Source organism: Lutra lutra, chromosome 13, assembly GCF_902655055.1.
Source record: "Lutra lutra chromosome 13, mLutLut1.2, whole genome shotgun sequence".
Taxonomy (NCBI): Eukaryota; Metazoa; Chordata; class Mammalia; order Carnivora; family Mustelidae; genus Lutra; species Lutra lutra.
In genome coordinates, this window is record NC_062290.1 from 9,951,608 (window position 1) to 9,971,233 (window position 19,626).

At 44.0% G+C, this 19,626-nt stretch overlaps 1 protein-coding gene across 3 annotated transcripts in view; it reads right to left on the reverse strand.

Moving 5' to 3' along the window:
* KANK1 (KN motif and ankyrin repeat domains 1) overlaps positions 1–19,626 on the reverse strand; it is a 201,589-nt gene that overhangs the window by 115,420 nt on the left and 66,543 nt on the right. For all 3 annotated transcript variants that reach the window (XR_007122152.1, XM_047698935.1, XM_047698934.1), the window contains exon 2: positions 16,266–16,393. The gene's annotated coding sequence lies outside the window, so the exon portion shown is untranslated. The remainder of the gene's footprint in view (positions 1–16,265; positions 16,394–19,626) is intronic.

The following is a 19,626-nucleotide window of genomic DNA, read 5'->3' on the forward strand; positions in this document are numbered from 1 at the left end:
TTATTTTATTATTATTATTATTTTAAGTAGACTCTATGCCCAGAGTGGAGCCCAACAAAAGGCTTGAACACACAACCCTAAGATCAAGATTTGAGCTGAGATCAAGAGTTGGACCGACGGGGCACCTGGGTGGCTCAGTGGGTTAAGCCGCTGCCTTCGGCTCAGGTCATGATCTCGGAGTCCTGGGATCGAGCCCCGCATCGGGCTCTCTGCTCAGCGGTGAGCCTGCTTCCCTCTCTCTGCCTGCCTCTCTGCCTACTTGTGATCTCTCTTTCTGTCAAATGAATTAAAAAAAAAAAAAAGAAGAAGAAGAAAAAAAAGAAAAGAAAAAGCAGGTTTTTAACTGAAAAGAAAAAAAGAAAAAAGGAGTTGGACCAACTGCGTCTTATCAATATGGCCCTTAACCAACTGAGCGACCCAGGCACCCTAAGTAATTTAACATTTTAGGCACTGGAGGTTCCATTTCTGAAATATTAGGAGGTTTCTATGAAGATCAAATGAGATGCTATTTGCAAACTGTCCCACACACTGCCTGGCACAAAATGCTGATTCAATAAGTGGTTATGATTAGCGTCACGGTTAATATTTCCCATGCTCCCAGGAAAGAGATGGAATAAATAACCAGAGCAATTAGAACAATACTTGTTTGGTGCTTTGAATATTAGCTCTGTTACCTCAGACACTAAGGCAACCACGAATTGAAATCCCAAAGTCATGATTCTACAGGATGAAAAAGCTCTTTGCTAAACTCAGGGGCCAAAGACATGCCACCTATGTCCTTCTCAACCTCCTCAACCATGACTTAATGGAAAAGAAGAAAAACCAGGCATGGTAAGGTGAAATTTTTTTTTTTAATGTTCATTTAATGTATTTGAAAGAGAGAACATGCGTGTGTGCGTGCGTGCACATGAGCGGGGGATGGGCAGAGAGAGTGGGAGAGAAGCAGACTCCCAGCTGACCACAGAGACCGACACAGGGCTCCATCCCAAGACCCTGAGATCATGATACAGTGGAATTTTTTTTTTTTTTAAGATTTTATTTGACCAAAAAAAAAAAAAAAAGATTTTATTTGACAGAGAGAGAGAGATCACAAGTAGGCAGAGAGGGAGGCGGGGGTGGAGGGGGGGAAGAAGGCTCCCCGCTGAGCAGAGAGACCAATGCGGGGCTCGATCCCAGGACCCTGAGATCATGACCTGAGCTGAAGGCAGAGGCTTAACCCACTGAGCAACCCAGGCACCCCGATAAGGTGGAATTTTTAAATGAGAAAAAGTTAAGCCCATTTATTCTTTTAATGAATAATAGGACACACTGTAATTATTAATAGAGTAAGTAAAATCTTCCTCTGTCCTAGAATGAGGGAAAGGTAAAGACAATGATTCATGCAGGAACTACTAATAGTAAAGAAATACCAAATGTTAGGTGTTGTCTCTCTACACCACTATGGTTGCACTCTCATACTCCTAACCTTTAAACTGGATGCAAGATACATGAGCTATTCTTAGCAAATTCTTCTGGGTGAATGATCATATAATGATTAGTTATCAAAGCAACTTCAAGGTCTTCAAGGCCTCTTATTGCTGCGAAGATAATTTACACATTTAGAGGTCAGAGTCAGTCAGGCATATTTTCAAAACATCCCAACACCAGGCTTTAACGGACAAGCTGGGCTTTGTACCAAATCGTGCCTAACCCCAAGTAGACCAGGGGTGGGAAGAATATGGAAATCTCTTACAAGACACCAAAGTCCAAAGGAACATGTCCTTGAAAAAGATGCGCCTTCTTAAATCTTGATACAAACCCACTCTTCCAATTATATTTTGAAAAGGAACAAGAAAAACTTTCTCCCTATACAAGAAACAGGTGGTAAGACCCAAGAATGAGCTCTGAAATAACAGCAAAATGCTCAAGAAGCTCCTCACTGCTGTGGGTGAATTCACTCCGTAACGACCAGAATCCCCCCAGTCACACATGGAGCGTGTCTGGGCATCGTGCTCCGTCCTCACAGAGGCTGCGAGCCAAGCGAGCGGAGATGTGGTAACAGAAACAGGAAAAGTTACAGAGGAAAAAAGAGATCCCACTGGAATCTCATCCAGGCAAGCTCTGTGCTGTAAGAAGGAAGAGCAGCAAAGGAATCACACTGGCTCTCCAAGGAAAAGGGCCCTCAGTATTCGTAAGTAATGAAAATATTTTATCAATGACTGTAAGACTTCATAAATAGAATTACAAGGACACAACTAATTTATCAAAAGTTTTGTGCCACATAGTATCTATGCAAAACTAAAGTAACTTTAGGATGATCAATCGGTCCTAGACATTGAGTAAAACACTCTAATGGGAATATATCAGATAGTATTTCACTTCTATAAGTAACAGACCAAAAGTTAGTCTTATTACCTTAAAATATGAGATGGGCTAAAAGTGAGAGTGAAAAATCCATGCGAGATGATGAAAGGAATGTTAGGGATGTCAAAATGCTAACAGCAGCCTTTGAATATAAGAACATTTTTCCACAAAAAGGTTAACCCGCTCCGTTTATAGTCCAAATACCTATTGGTCTCCAGGTCCCTATGTGCAAATGGTTTTCACAAGCCGCCATTAAATGGTCTGATCAAAATGATTTTATACCAAAATGATTAATCTGTCCAGCAGAGTCAGAGCAAGCTTCAGGCTTGCTACAGCCGTGCTCATGGGGAGAACCTCACTTAAAACCCGACGGAAGAGAGATGCAAGGACGGGCCACCCAACGCAGATCCTGGTTTCCTAATAGCACCCTCCTCCAGAGGGATCCGGGCTCGTTGAAGAACTGACTGATTCCAGGGGTACAGCAAGAAAAAGGCAAGATAAGCCTGGAACCTGTGGAGGTACCACAATGGAAGGAAGCGCTTGAGAAAGGACAGGAACCTGTCAGGGGACATTGGGGCCAATCTAAAGGAACACCCGATGGCCAAAGCTAGAGCGATTTGAGCAACAAAATTCATATTATAGCAACGGATTAGAACCGTTAGAATAAAATAACTATCCACGAGTCCACGCTGATGCGTGTATGAGAGAACAGCTCTTCCTTACGAAGAATGAATAAATAAATGTATAAGAGATGAAGGCGATACCAAATGACTATTAGGGAAACAGTACAGTAACAATTACTGCAGACAAGACCTACATGGCTGCCAAAATCAGTGCGGGAAAGTTTGAGGATAACAGAGTCTTTGCACGGACTCGAAGGATCTGGCCGCAAGATATTTATTAATTACGAAGAAACTAATTTGTTCATTACAACAGCAGCCTTATAGGGGAGAAACCCAGGAGATACTACTGGAATCACGGAATCAACATGAGCTTCACCACCAATACGAAAAACTGACATCAAGTAACCACTCATAGCCTCACGAGTAAATAGGAGAAAACCTCCCAATTCAGGAAATCTCATTCAACAAAAGAACTGACTGGTACTGCTCAAAAGTATCAAGATAATGAAAAACTAGGAAAAAGCTGTGGGAGTCCAAGGAGGCAGAACAACTCAGTCCAATGTGGATCCTGCCCTAGATCCTAGAACAGAAAAAGGACATTCCTAGAAAACTGAATGGGAGGGTAGCAGGCCTAGAGTGTAGCTAGAAGGACTCTGACCATTTACATCTCCTGGTTCTGATCATGATACCCGGGTTATGCAAGAAATTCACACTGTAGGAAGCTGGCTGAAGAGGGACATGTGAACTCTGTACGATCTTTGCAACTTCCCTCCAAGTCTAAAACTATTTCAAAATAAAAAGTTTTTAAAAAAATGGATGGAAATGGAAAGCAACAAAGTTGACTCTTACTCCTCATTTCCATCTGACTTTCTTTTCTTCAGAGATGTTCGCAGAAGTACCTCCTCTGCTCTACTTGGTGAACCATGGAAAAGCATAGGATGACGTGAGATGTGAGAGTCACCCACAGAGAACATGACGGGGACGCTCCCCCCAAATGTGTATGTTCTGCCTTCCAGGGTTTAGCTAAGTTTTTCAGTTAGACTTGAACAAAACAAAGTCTTCACCTTCACATGTTAGCAAATTCCCAAACTGGTCTTTCTTGGACGGTGCCAAAGAAGAGAACACTGGGTGTTCACAGACTGTCAACAAGTGAAATATCTTTTGGGATGACTGACAGCAACGGTGCAGGGGTGGGGTGGATAATGAGAGACAGGTTAGGAGTGGGCGGGGTGTACGCAGGCCAGAGAGAGAAAAGCCCCAGGGGCAGGTATGTACTCGTAGTTGCTTCCTCCCCTAACAACCGTGAGTTGGGCTAACAACACCTTTAAGAACACTATGTTTATATGGCTCATACACATACCTCAAAGGCTTTTATTATTTACATTTTATTGAGATTATATGTTACCACACTGTCAAAGAATAAGAAGGGTTAGACATACCCCCATTTTCACATTTATTTTTTAAGATTTTATTTATTTATTTATTTGACACACAGAGAGAGAGAGCACAAGTAGGCAGAGCAGCAGACGGAGAGGGAGAAGCAGGCTCTCCACTGAGCAGGGAGCCCGATGCGGGGCTCGACCCCAGGAGACTGGGATCATGACCTGAGCTGAAGGCAGCCGCTTAACTGACTGAGCCACCCAAGTGCCCCACTTTTCACATTTCTTTTGAAGCATTTAGGTACTTACTGTGAGTTCTTAGGTAAGAGTAGGTAGCATCTATGCCTGTAATAAACCCTTAAAACAAAACAAAAACATTGTCCACCAAAATATATTATATGCCTATTTTTTGCCTCAGCAATTCTACTTATAGGACATTACCTCAAGACATACTCCAAGTATGGATCAGTACTCACACAAGACAGTTAACTGTCGCTTGTTTATTAAAACAAAAACAAAACTAAACTAAACTAAACTAAAAGCACACCAAATGCTCATTAAAAGAACGCTCTGAGAGTACATTGTACAATAGGATACTCTGAGGCATTTAAAAGGAATAATGTAAATCTAGATGTACTGACCTAGAAAGATACTCATAATCTAGACTTCAGTTAAAACATAGACAAAGTATATTAAGAGCCTACCCAAAGGAAGAGGTTTACTTGCATGTAAACGTCTAGAAAATACACAGAAGGATGTACAACAAACTTAAGGGAATATATGGAGGGAGGGACGTGGGTGGCTCGGCCGGTTAACTGTCTGCCTTCAAAAGGCTCAGGATTTGATCCCCGTGGGATGGAGTCCCTCATCAGGCTCCCTGCTCAGCGGGGAGCCTGCTTTTCCCTCTGCCTGCCATTCCCCCTGCTTGTGCTCTCTATCTCTAACAAATAAATAAATAAAATCTTAAAAAAACAAAATGAAACAAAACAAAAAAACCCTGAAATATATGGAGGGATCATGGGGTTCTTATGTCCTTTTTTTAAAATAGGCTGCACACCCAGAGTGGAGCCCAAAGTGAGGCTTGAACTCACAACCCTGAGAAGATCTAAGCTGAGATCCGGAGTAGGACGCTTAACTGATTGAGTTACCTGGGCCCCTCATCTTAAGTCATTAAAAAAAAAAAAAAAAAAAAAAAAAACAGTAGAGATGACTTTTTTAACTTTAATTTTTTTTTAATGAAAATAACACACAGGCAGTTGTGTTTCTGTACTCCAGGAACGATCGGAAAAGGAAATCAAGGAGACAGATTCATCTACAACTGCCTCCAAAGAACAAAATATTCAAGAGTAAATTTAGTGGAGGTAAAATACTTGTACGCTGCAACTATAAAACAATGCTCAAATAAGCTAAGACGGACGTAAATACACAGCAGGACCTCACGCTTTTGTGAACTGGAAAACAATACTGTGAAGATAGCAACACTGCCCTCTACAGAATCAGTACAAGCCCTAGCAACAGCTTTGTTTTTCCTTCCAGAAATAGAAAAGCTGATCCTTAAATTCATATGGAAATGCAAAGGGCTCTGAATATGCCAGAGCATATTGAAAAAGAAGAACAAAGTTGGAAAATTCACGTTTTCCAATTTCAAAACTTGCTATAAAGCTACAATTATCAAAACGGAGTAAAATGACACAAGGACAGACATACAGACTAATGGGGAAAGAAACTAAAGGTCCAAAACTAAATCCTCAAAAAAACCCAAAAACCAAAAACCCAAAAAAACCCCACAAAACTAAATCCTCACATATATGACCAATTGATTATTTTAAAGGGTGCAAAGACCATTCAATGGGGGAAAGAGAGACCCTTCAACAAATGGGACAACTAGTTACCCACATACAAGAGAATTAAGTTGGACCCTGACCTCATACCTTATAAAAAATTACATCAAAATGGATTAATACACTAAACATAAGAGAGAAAAACACAAAATTCTTGGAAGGAAACATAGGAACAAATCTTCCTGACTTTGGATTAGGCAGCAATATTTAGATAGGACATCAAAAGCATGAGCAACAAAAGAAAAAAACAAATCACTTGGACTTCATAAAAATAAAAAACTTCTGTATGTCAAAAGAAATTACCAAGATAGTTAAAAGACAAGAATGGGAGAAAATATTTGCAAATCATATACCTGACAAGGGTCTAGTATCCAGAAGATATAAAGAACTCTTACAACTCAACAACAAAAAGGCAACCCAATTTATTTTTTAAAAGGAGACCCAATTTAAAAATGGCCAAAGAGGGTGCCCGGGTGGCTCAGTCAGTTAAACGTCCGACTCTTGATATTAGCTCAGGTCATGATCTCCGGGTCCTGGCATCGAGGCCCACATCGGGCCCCTTGTCCAGTGGGGAGTCTGCTTCTCCCCCTGCCTCTGCTCCTCCCCGGCTTTTGCTCACTCTCTCTCAAATAAATAAATAAAATCTCCCCCTGCCTCTGCTCCTCCCCGGCTTGTGTTCGCTCTCTCTCAAATAAATAAATAAAAATCTCTAAAAAATAAAAAAATAAAAATAAGTAAAAATAGACAAATTTTAGAATTGATATTTCTCCAGAGAAGATACACAAATGGCCAGTAAGCACATGAAAAGATGATCAATATCATTTGTCACTAGAGACATGCCAATCAAAACCACAATCGAGTACTACTTCATAGTCACAAGGATGCTACAATAAAGAAAAAAAAAAAAGGAAAAACACGTGTTGGCAAGGATGTGGAGAAACTGGAACTCTGCATGGGAATATAAATGTAAATGGTACAATGTCTGGGGAAAACAGTTTGACAGTGCCTCAGAAAAGTTAAATAGAATTAGCATATGACCCAGCAATTGCACCTCTAGATACATACTTAAAAGAACTGAAAACAGGGACCCAAATACTTATGTTCATAGCAGTGTTATTCAAAATAATCAGTAAGTGGTAAAAACCCCAGATGTCCGTCTACAGATAAATAAATTTAAAAACAATAGCATACCCATACAACAGAATACTATTCAGTCGTATGCCACAGCATGGGTGAGCCCTGAAAACATGCTAAGAAAAAGAAAGCGAACAAAATATATTGCATATTACACAACTGCATTTATAGGACAGATCCTGAATCAGTAAATTCAGAGACAGCGAGCAGATGAATGGTTGCCAGAGGCTGAGGGAGGAGGGAATAAGGAATTACTGCTTAACGGGTACAGGGTTTCCTTTTGGGGTAATAAAAATGTTTGAAACTAGACAGAGGGGGCAGCTATGCAACACTGTGATGTGCTGAATGCCATTGAATTGTTCGTTTTTAAATTATTCACTTCTACGCATATGAATTTCAAGTCACAGAAAACAAATACTACTAAAAAAAAATAATACACGAGAAGAGCAAAACAGTAATTCCCCAAGAGTCACCTTCCACTGGAATAGTAAGATGGTGGTACCAGTGCAGAAGGGCGCCTTCCGCATCCAGATACGTCCCTGGGGAGCAGTCTGGATGGATAAAGGACTGTCACCGGAGAAAATGACACATACTCAAAACCAGCAACTGTTCATAAGCACGGGCTCTGGGGGCTGCCTGAGAAACAGCCCAGAATGAGGGCTGAGAGGTCACACAGCCCTCTCTCTCCAAACTTCATCCGCAGCGATGGACACCTGAAGGCATCCCACACCCTCCTCTATAGGGGCGGAAAGAGAACAACAGGCACTCCACCACCCACACAAGGACCCAGGGCAGGGACTTGGGAACGATCTATTGATCTGGGATGAAAGTGGTTTGTTACCATTTTACCAATCTCTAGAAATTAACATCTCCCCATTCCATCAGCACGGATCCTCTGGGGGGTCATCTACCAGGAAACACATCCTCAGCAGCAACAGGATGGCTGTGTACTTGACTCTCTGGGTCTTGTTTTTTGTGTGTGTGGTGGTAGAGTTTAGCGAGGAAGGAACAGGGGTGGCTCCTGCCAAAGCACGAAGTCTCCCTTGCAGGGTGCTTGCATGGCAAGAGAAATTTACACCAGAAAAAGCACTGTCCTTTTAGCCACTCATTTTCTGGATCCTATAAATTAACTCTTCATTAAATTACTCCTTCTCTCCACAGGTACCAACAACTGTATTTTAATTTAAGCTGTCTGCTTTGGCCATCTCCACGGGGTTATGGGGAAACAAGAACTTCAGCTCAAACGGCAGCTTTTCAAAACTCCTTAAAATCGAAACGCTTCTCGGATAAGAAAGAATGACAACTTCAAGTTCTGTATCTTCACTTGTTAATTCTCTTGATGAGAACAAGCAGGTCATCGATACAAAGTAGCAAAATCAAAAGCGTTTCTCTTATGTTCGAGGAAGCTGGGATAAGAGGAACAGGGACCTCGACTCTCCCTATTTTCACGTTCAGTTGTCCACATTCTTCCTCATTTTAAGTGTCACTATTACATATTCCTAATGCTGTTTAAAAAACTCTAGACACTAACAGTTGAAACCCATTCGATATTTTTAAATACTGAAAAATATCTACACTTGTTGATCTCAGTTTAAGGAATAAAGAAAAAAAAAAGGCTCGTGAATTCTCCACTTCATTGCACTGGATCTCAAGACATTTTATAAAATATAAACCAGCTCAAGCTCATTAGCAATTTGAGATTTTACAGTGTTTCTGCTTCCCTTCAATCCTTGGCAGGGCTGGTTTCCATCACTTCCTCACGAGTTCTTAAAATGAGAACCCTCTGTTAAGGGTTAGATTTAGAGACTTACAAAGTCAAAAAGAAATCATAACTCCTGCACTTTTAATCATCCATCCTCCTGGTCGATGATTTACCCCGTACTTCCGACCAGGAAATGAAGAAAGTTTTGAGAAACGAGTTATTCCCAATGTAAATCTCCAGTCAGCCTCTGTCAATCATGTTAGCCTTTCCCCCGGGGTAGCCTTTCTCCACCTCCTGCCTGAAAACTACACTACTATTTAATTGCTTTGTGACTTCACATTTTATTAAGAGGCAGAAAAAACATAAAGAGCTAAAACAAGGAGATAAGCCCATGGCCATAAATTGTCCCCTTAAGCAATGAAACTTGCCTCTCTGGCACAGTAAGGTGTGCATTGTGAAAATCCCCTGACAAGTGCCATTCTGCAGGAGTCCTGGGTCCCCATCACTTACAGAAACCCCTCCGGTTCTCTATAGTGCGGCGCCATAGATCAGAACCCGGGGCGGTCAGCCGCCCTCTTCCCACTGCCAGCGTGAAGGGCACAGCCTGCGACTCACTGTGCTCTCTGACCCAGCCCACCCCTCAGTGTCTTCTATTCTCATGACCTCCCCCCCCCCCCCGCCAAAAAAAGAGGCAGAAGAGAATGAGTGGAGAAAAATTCTATCCCCAGACAGCACCCCGATGTATGAGCCTCTCTCCCCAGAAATCAGCCCATGTGGTCTCTAACCCAGGGAAAACATCTTTGCTGAAGGCGTACCCTCATCAACGGAGAAGAGTATCCCTTTTCCCACCCCGCTGGCTTCCCTTCTGAGCCCCTATTTCTTCCTTTGCTGTAGGACGGAAACCCTTATCAGATTATACCACATTCCTGAGTGTGCCCAAGCCCCTGCCCTCTGGAAGATTACATCCAGTGACTCAGGCAAGCCAAGCAGGACGTGGGGTTTCAAGCCCTGGGAAAAGATCAATTAGTAACTTCTCTAGCATGCTGCCAGCTAGGAAACAAAGGCTTCGAGTGTTGTGAAAGCCTACTGATGTGTATAAGAAAGTGGGTTTATGACATTGTTCCGGAAAAGCATGCAAGTATTTTCAGGGGATGGGGAGGGGGGAGAGAGAGAGAGAGTGAGAATGCGCATGCACGCATGTGTGTAGTGTGTGTGTGTGTGTGTCTGTGTGTGTGTGCATACATACATGCATATGTAAAAACCTAAGCATAAAAAAGCCTGGCAGGACAGACAATAAACTTAGAAGTGGTTATATGAAGGGCTGATCCAGAAGGTGAAATCCAAGTGAGGTGCTTTTTTCTGTGTACGTTTTTTTCTGACAATGGGTAGGTCTTGATTTTATCATTAATTTTAACGATGAAAGGTAAAATCTGGAAAAGAATGGTGACCAGTCTTTCCCAAACCAAAAATCAGAACACGTGATCTACACCGAGGCACATTCATCTCTCCTCTAAATGCAAGAGGCAGTTAAGGAAAAGTAATTTAGTCAGTGGAATGTGGAAGTTTCAAGATTTCATTAAGTTTTTAAGAAACAGGACACAGAATATCTAAAACAGGATTGCCTAAAATATCCAGCTGGTTTAACAGCATTCGATATTGAAAAAATGCACCAAGTACTTAAGTTGGTAACATCATGTCTTCCTCCAAGCCATGGGAAGTGACCTCAGGAGCATTCCCTCCTGGTCCTGGGCCAGCGTGCTCATGAGGAATTTGGCTGAAGTCAATGAACAGTTTCTGCATTTACTTTTTGCAAAAGGACTACCCAAGGAATGATGAACAAACAAAGAAATAAGAAACAACAAGAGTCCCGAAGGAATTTGGGTTGGAGCGCTCTTAAAAAAAAAAAAAAAGAAAAAAAGACAACAATTGCAAGTGGCTACTTCATGTCTTCATGTCCTGAAAAATTAATTTGCATTTGTATTTCAAACTGTACTTCAAATTCAGTTTTACAAAGATGAAATATTTAAAATCATGAAATAAAACCATAAAACAACAATAACACAACATAGGTGAATGCCTACTCAGTCTGTGGTTGGACATGCGGATACTCATTCATTCTTTCTACAGATGTTGCAGAACGCCAGAAACCCAGCTGTGGACAACAGAGACTCAGCCCGTTCCCAGGGAGCCACAGGCTAGCCAAGAAAACAGGACAAAGTAAATCAATGCAAAGTAATTGCATACTGGTAAGTCTCAAAGGGGATAAAGAGAGATTATGAGATGGAGAATGCGGGAGGGAATGACCAAGCCTGGACACGAGAGCACTCTCTGAGAACCGGAAAATGACAAGAACAAGGAACCACTGACATGCACTTCTGTGCAAGGGGTCGATGTCTAAGATCTTTGCATAAATCGACCCATTTACACCTCCCAGCAGGTCTGAGATAAGTAAGGACTATTATGATGATGATGGCGATGTTCCAGGGGAAAAGAGGGGAAGGGGTCCAAGGGCACGGAGCTGGGGAATGGGAAAGACAGGGGGACCCAAGCAGCCTGCTCTGGGGTTCTCTCTTGGGAACTGCATCTCTGAACAAGACAGAGTCAGCCACAAGTGTGTGAGCACAAGCATGAGTGCATGTGGGTCTGTGCACACACGTGTGTATGTTCACAAAGGAACAGCTCCTGCAGAATCCTGGGGGGCAGGAAAGATGTTGGCACGATCCCTGGAATGGAAAGGAGGCCAGGGGTGCTGGAACACAGTGTTAGACGGAGAGTAACAGAGGTGAGGCTGGAGATCAGGCAGAGCTGGGTCATGTCAGGCCTTGCAGGCCACAGGGAGGAGACTGCCAGGACAGCCCAGGAAGGGTACACCGGGATGGGACAACACTTGAAAAGAAGTCATTGTACTGTGCAAGGGCAGACTGTAGGGGTAATACTTCCAGGCCTGCCTGCTTCCTAGTTAGTCTGTATGGGGACCACAGGGAAAAGATTTCACTACCAAAAATTAAATATTTGCTTCCTTTTAAAAACACCATACAGAAGTCAAAGGACATGAAAACTTGCAATATTTTTATAATAAAAGATATTTTATAATAAAAACCCTCTTGCACATCAGTAACAAAAAAAAGCAAATGTCTCTCTGGAGATACGGGTAAAGGACAGGAACTAAGAATGCACAGGAGAAAAATTAATGGTTCATAAACATATGACAAACGTTCACTTGTCCACAAAACTGGATAAAGGTTTTTTTTTTTTTAATTCTATTTTAATATTAAGAGGAGTCTGGAGAAAGTATCTCTTGCATACTGTCAGTGGAATCTGTAAACTGTTCAGATTTTTTAGGTAATAGAGATCAAAAACCTTTCCTGAATTTATATTAAAGATCATTAAGAGTAGCCTCAAAAATAGTTAGGAGCACATGCACTGACACATGTTATGGTGACAGATGGTGATGAGCACTGAGTAGTGAATAAACTGGTCAAATCAGTCCGTTGTATACCTGAGACTAATAACAACACTGTATGTCGATCACACTTCAATAATAAGAAAATTTATGCTGCCATGACCACTGATACAGAGAGAAGTTTACAGTATATCAAGAAAAGCAAGTTGAAGGGCGCCTGGGTGGCTCAGTCGGTGAGCGTCAAACCCCTGACTGCAGCTCAGATCATGATCTCGGGGTTGTGGGATCGACCCCCGTATCGGGATCTACACTCAGTGCAGAATCTGCTTGGGATTCTCTCTCTCCCTCTGCCCCTTCCGCTGCTCTCTCTTTCTCTCTCCCTAAAATAAATATATAAATCTTTTTAAAAAAAAAGAAAACCAAGTTACATTTTTATATTCGAAAATCTTATTTTATATTTAAAAATCATATACATACACTAAAGCTTCTGGAAGAACATTAACAGTGGGTATTTAATGGTGGTAGGATTATGCATGTTAAATACGTCTTTTTGGGGGCACCTGGGTGGTTCAGTGGGTTAAGCTTCTGGCTTCAGCTCAGGTCATGATCCCAGGGTCCTGGGATTGAGCCTCACATCAGACTCTCTGCTCAGCAGAGAGCCTGCTGCCTCTCTGCCTACTTCTGCCTACTTGTGATTTCTCTCTCTCTCTCTCTCTCTGTCAAATAAATAAATAAATAAATAATCTTTAAAAAAATACATCTTGTCTACTTATCTTTTATTTTTCTACAGCCAATATACACTGCTTATGACAGTAAGCGAACTAAGCAAATAAACTATCTAGATCACCACATAAAAAGGCTAAATTGCCTAGTAGAGGGGGTCACAGACAGGAGACGGTATAGACCGAAGATGAATCAGGAAATGGTGTGGTAGAAAGGGACTTCTAGAAGCATCTACGTAGTCTGAAACTTCCGTTTCACAGATTAAGAAGTCACCGACCCTCTTCCCACTTCACATACTCTGTGCCTGATGATTAGCACAGCCCCTGCAAGGCTCATCAAGCCACCCTGCACCGTGTGACAAGAGTGTGTAAATACGGTCACTGCAGTTCTCAGTTTCTGAGTGACATCATCTGGGCCCTGCCTCTGGGGCCACAAAGGTCTTTAAAGGCAGCGCCTTGGATCCCTGGTCCACCTCACACCAGGGCTACTCTGATTAGGTCCTCTTTCTCAAATCAAAAACTGCAAGCCCACCGCTCTTAACCTCAACAGATAATTTCTTTTTTCCCCATTCTGGAGTTACATTCAGGTCCTAAGTCTCGAGCGCCCTCAAATATTCCTTTCCAAGTCAAAGCATCCGAGTCTACACCCGCCATCTCTTCCCTCCCTCCTCCTCCACCTCCCCCCAGCCCCAGGTGGCATCCCACTTTGCTCCTTCCTTTTCTGGCACATTCTAGAGCTGGGTATCGACCCCTGTCCCTCCCTCAGCTTTCCAGTATGTCATGAAGCACCAAGAATGAGGGTTTCGCACCAGAAAGCCTGGGTACACACCCAGCTCTGCTACCGACCACTTCCATGAGCTGGGGTGAGCAGGTCACTGAATTCCGCCTCTATAAAGCAAGGTTAACAACAGCTGGTCCAGCTCCTCACGGCTCTGTCGTGAGGATCCCGCGAAGTAAGGCGTGGGAAAGTGCTCCGTGAGCTCATAAAGCACTTTTGCATTCTACTGATGTCACACGCCTGTTATTACTGTCTCCTCATTACCTGGGACCGGTCGGCTCCCGCTGGGGCAGGAATGGCTTACATGTCACCTTTAGCTTCCCCACAGTGTCAACACCAACAACACAGCTGTGTGAGCACTTCAGCTCTTATCGTGAATGACAAATTTGGTAATAATCGTATGTCACTGCAAACAAGTATAACCTTTTTTCTTAAAAATTATAGAAGCATGGACCTTTTTTTTTTTTGAGTATTTTCAGAGAGAGAGAGAACATTTCAGAGGAGAGGCAGAGGGACAGAGACTCTCTGACAGACCGCGGGCTCATCACAAAGCCTGAGGCGGACCCCGACCTTACAACCCTGAGACCTCACAACCTGAGCTGAAATCAAGATTTGGATGCTTAACCAACTGGGCCACTCAGGGGCCCCTGAGCATGGACTTCTGGAAGACATTACTAGCCAACAGTTACCTAAGCACATACCAAGAGTCAGCTATCACCTAGCAGCCCTGTGGGAGAGGTTCAGTATTATTTCCATTTTACTGATGGGAAGACAGGGAGAGTAGCTCAGCTGTGATTTGAACCCAGGCATCTAGCGCTAGCGCCCATGCTCTTCTCACCCACTGTTCTGAAACTCCTTTGTGACAAGGACTGAAGCAGAGAGACAGAAACTAGGCAGGAGGCCGGCTCTAGAGTATGAGAGGTGGGCCAACCGGAGTCTTTTAACAAACAAACGAACTTACTCAAATTGCCAACAGCCAGTGTTGCTGAGGGCTTAGGGTCATCGGGCACTTCCCTATGCCACTAATTAGAATATAAACTGGTACAGCCTGTTGAGAAGACCATTAGTGGAGTGAATCAGAAACCGGAATGGAACATTCCCACATTCCCGCTGACTCAGCCGAGCCCCTCGGAGCGGGATGTCCTTGGGAAATAAGCACGCATGTGCACGACAGTTGCACAAAATGAGACAGGGCAGGGAAGCCAGAGGGCGTCACCGTGTAAGTGAACAGCACACACATAAAAAATGATGCTACAGATAAAGAGGAATAAGCATTTGCGTTTTCTCCCCCAGGTTTTATTTATTTCTTTGAGAGAGACAGAGATAGCGCCAGAGATGGCAAGAGAGAGCACCAGTGGGGAGAAGAGGGAGAAGCAGACTCCCCACTGAGCAGGGAGTGGGACTCGATCCCAGGACCCCCAAGATCATGACCTGAGCCGAAGACAGATGCGTAACTGACTGAGCCACCCAGCGGCCCGAGGAATAAGCATCTTCTTAAGGAAAAGAGATATGCAAAAAATAAATAAATTTTTAAAAAGCCAACCTTATCTAACCAGTTCAAGTTCTGAGTGGGTTCACCAGCTGTGTGAGCATGGGCAAGCCATTTAATTTCCCTGCACCTCAGTTTTCTTACATTTAAATGAGGATAACAAAAGAGACACTTCACCAGCTTGTGAGAATTCATAAATTAATACATGTCAGGTGCTGGGGAGAGAGTCCAGCATAAGGCAAGCCTGTGGTAAATGTTACTCGCTTTGCAAATATCTAGCCAGTTGGCACACATAACACTCACGCACAACACACAGACACACGTCATCACAAATATCTGTAATATAAATATTACAAGTAATGCATCTAAATTTGAACACGGATTTTCTCTGGAAGTGGAAGGACAGGCTTTCTTTTTTTTCCTCCTTTTAAATTCTCTGTAGGTCTGAAATTCTCTTTACTTGACTAAAGCCAGCAATATATTAACACTGAAGTATCTCCATTTTTTCCAAGTGGCCTTAGTAATACTCCTTTCCGTCTATTCACCTTCCCTAACATAATCCACTCCATGCATATTGTGTTTAGGGAAATAGGGTACTTCTACTGATTTAATCTGAGGAGTAATACGTTTTCCCCTTTATTCTTGAGAGCCAAGCAGCTAGCTCATATTTTATCCTATAAAAGTCTCTCCTGCCCTCTTACACATTTACAGAGGAAGGGCACTCCGCAAGGCTTATGAGAGCATTAAAGTTCGGTGTGGGGGGAGGACTGGATCGAGGGCTCCAAAAAGCAAAGGTAAAGGGGACAAACATGACAACCTCAGGACAGACATACGGAAAAAGTCCACCTCACCTCAGTCAGGTCAGGCCAGAAGATGACTGTAATCAGTGTCGCGGCCCCATGGACGATGTCCCTCGAGTGGTCCGAAGACGGAGGCAATTCAGCTGTCCAGCAGGCCGTCCAGCCGTGTGACGATCATTCTGAAAGGAAAGGAAGCCTGGTGAGGGAAATGTCGGGAAGCCATATCCTTGCCAGGCCCGGGACCTGCAGGAGAGGGGAGTCCATTAGTGGGGTCAGCTGCGGAGTGGAGACATCAGACTTAAGTCATTTTCCGGGGTGGGGTGGGGAGGTGATGGGGGGTGGAGGGTGCAGCCCAGCAGGACAGACGGCCCAGGAGAGGATGCAAACGGGGGTGTCCTTTGCTCTCAGGACAAGCTTAGCTGCTCGCTATCGGGGTACATCCCCGTCCCTTCGAAGACGACGGCTGGTGCCTCCCAGACTTGCACCGTTAGCCCCCACGGCTGTTCCTGTACTAGTCAATCTGTACAGAAGGCAGCTCACTAACACCGTCCATTTTTACATCTCGGTGTCCCTGTCATTTCGGAGTCGGACCACTCGGTAAGAGACACGAGGCCTTTCTCAGGAAACTCGTTCCATCAAGGACTTTCTCTGTGTGTGGCAGTTCCTTGGGATTCCAACCTTGGGATGGTTTTCCAGCCATCCCTCCTTGTGGGACCACTTCAGAGCCTCTGTCCCTTGCAATGTCCCACAGCTCTCCCTCACCCGGACCCACCACTACCCTCCAGATGCTGTGGCACCCCAGCTGCCCCCAGCAGCAGCCTCGGGCCTGGCCTCGCCCCACAGCTCACCGCCCACCCAGGCTCCCTCACAGAGCAGCTGCTCCCATCCTCCTCCTACCTGTGCCCCCTCAGCAGCCCCCCTCCCCTGGGTCTCAGTTCTCTGGACCTCAAAGTAAAGAATGGACTAAAATGGTCTCCATCCTCATTGTGCTTGGAAGTCAGATGTCCCTGCGCTTAAATCCTGGCCCAGGCGCTCCCCGCCTTCCCCAGGAGCGCAGTCTGCCACGTGTAAGATGGGAACAGGCTGTCTACCCCCTAAGGTCACTCTAAAGGTAAGAACTATAGCAGACCATGTGCCTGACGTACACCAGAGGCTCGAGAAATAGGAGTGCTCCCCACCCCACCTTAGAGGATATGTGCAGATCTAGACTTTGCTGGTCTTCGAATTTCCAAATCGAGCGTTCTCTTACATCCGGATCCGTGGCGGTAATGATATTCTCTTCTGGCAAACATAAACTGCTCTGAGAACCTTCAGCGCCTTCCATAATCTAGCTCTACTCTACCTCATCTTCCTCCAACGTCCAACAAACTCCGTCTGTCCTCGCCAGGCTAAGTCTTCCTAGGTTCCAAAAAACACACCCTTAGACCCTATCTGTGGACCCATCACTCCCCATGGGGGCCGAGGCTTTCCTTATTCTCCGTCAAGGCCCAGCTGAGCCCCTGGCCCTCCCAAGGCCCACGTTCCAGGCGATTTAACCCTCACACGGAGTCCTAACAGCACTGACCGTTGTTTCGTGTTTATTAAGCTCGGTGGTCCAGCTGGAACGGGGCTATTTTGATTATTTTAAGTTTTTCACTTTAGTATAGGCCACGTTTCAGTGTTTATAAGCCAGGTATTTTTGGGATCAGCTTTGCAAATGCTTTTTGAAATTTATATGCTTTTGTGCCTTAATGTAATAAGATTATTTATTTATTTATTTATTTATTTATTTATTTTTAAGATTTTATTTATTAGAGACACAGGGAGAGAGGGAAGGCAAGCAGGGGGAGGAGGGAGAGGGAGAAGCAGGCTTCCTGCTGAGCAGGGAGCCCGATGCGGGGCTCGACCTCAGGATCCTGGGATCATGACCTGAGCCAAAGGCAGATGCTTAACAACTGAGTCACCCGTACCCCAAGATTTTTTTCTTTTTTTTTAAGATTTTATTTATTTATTTGACAATGATCACAAGTAGGCAGAGAGGCAGGCAGAGAGAGAGGAGGAAGCAGGCTTCCCGCGGAGCAGAGAGCCCGATGTGGGGCTCGATCCCAGGACCCTGGGATCATGACCTGAGCCAAAGGCAGAGACTTTAACCCACTGAGCCACCCAGGCGCCCCAACCCCAAGATTGTTTTTTTTTAATTAATGCCACCATTTTCATTTGCCCGGAGTCTCACCCGGGAGCTTATTCTGATAGCAATGAGGAAACCATACACAGAAAACCCAGGGGCCTCCTCACGGAGCCAGGAAAAGAGTTCTAAGCACATCAGGCACCTACAGATTTTGTGTCAGGGCACACACTGAGAAGCCAGCTTGTGATCAAACCCTCTGCATCAACGGGGGGGACTCACAGTACAGAAAGGGGACTGGCTGCCACTGTTTACCTCAAGAAAGACGGTGGCTGTGATTTCAGGGCTACATGAAAGTTCTAAGGGGGATGACAGAAGAAAGAGTGAGCGAGAAAGAACCACCTTGGAAGGAGACACAGAGGCGGGGACACAGGCAGAAGAACCGTGTGGAAGAGAGCACAAGCCCAGAGAAACAGGAGCGATGTCGAAGGCTGTGGATGGGGGACTCACAAGAGGTCCCTGAACTTCACTAGTAAGGTGGCCACTGGTGACCCCTGGGGACGATTTGCAACCGTGCTGGTACAGGACGCAAGCTGAAGGGGACTGAGCAGAAAGCAGGAGGGCAATGGAGACAAGCAGAGATAAGCCACAGAGTTTGTCCCTGTCATTTTGTACCCGGAAGCTTACCTGACTTAAACCAGTAAAAGTACCTCCTGTCGCTTATTCCCTCGCTCCTGGCTTCGCCATGTGCAGAGCTCAGTCACCAAAAAATAAATGACTGCAGACCCTCTCTGCCCAGCACCCCCTGGGCGTGCCTGCTTTTGCTTCTCTAAGAAACCTTCCAGAACTATTCAATGGCCATATGCTGTCCACTTTCAGCATCGAAATTCTATTTCCCTGCTTCAGGAAAATGATAGTTATCCATTTATCAGAGAAAACAAACATACAAAAAAACCCCCAAAACCCACATACTACAATGTGTCAGGTCAAAAGGAGCAAAAGTCCAAGTTCAGGTGAGATTCTAGATGATGACCTCGGGGTGACTTGCCTAATTTATGCTAAACTGTCAAAAAGAGAACTTAAAACATTTTTGTCTTCCTTCAAAATAGGGCTTTAAGTTTAGAGCAATCAGACAGGTACCTCTGAAACTAAGAATATGCTGTATGTTCATTAACTGAATTGTGAAATGAACTGAATTGGATTTAAATGTAAAAAAATTTTTAAAAAGAAAAATCAGATATGAATAAAGAAAAAATGATAAGCATTATTAGCATTTTTAATCTTCTGCTTTGGTAGGTACTCATGACA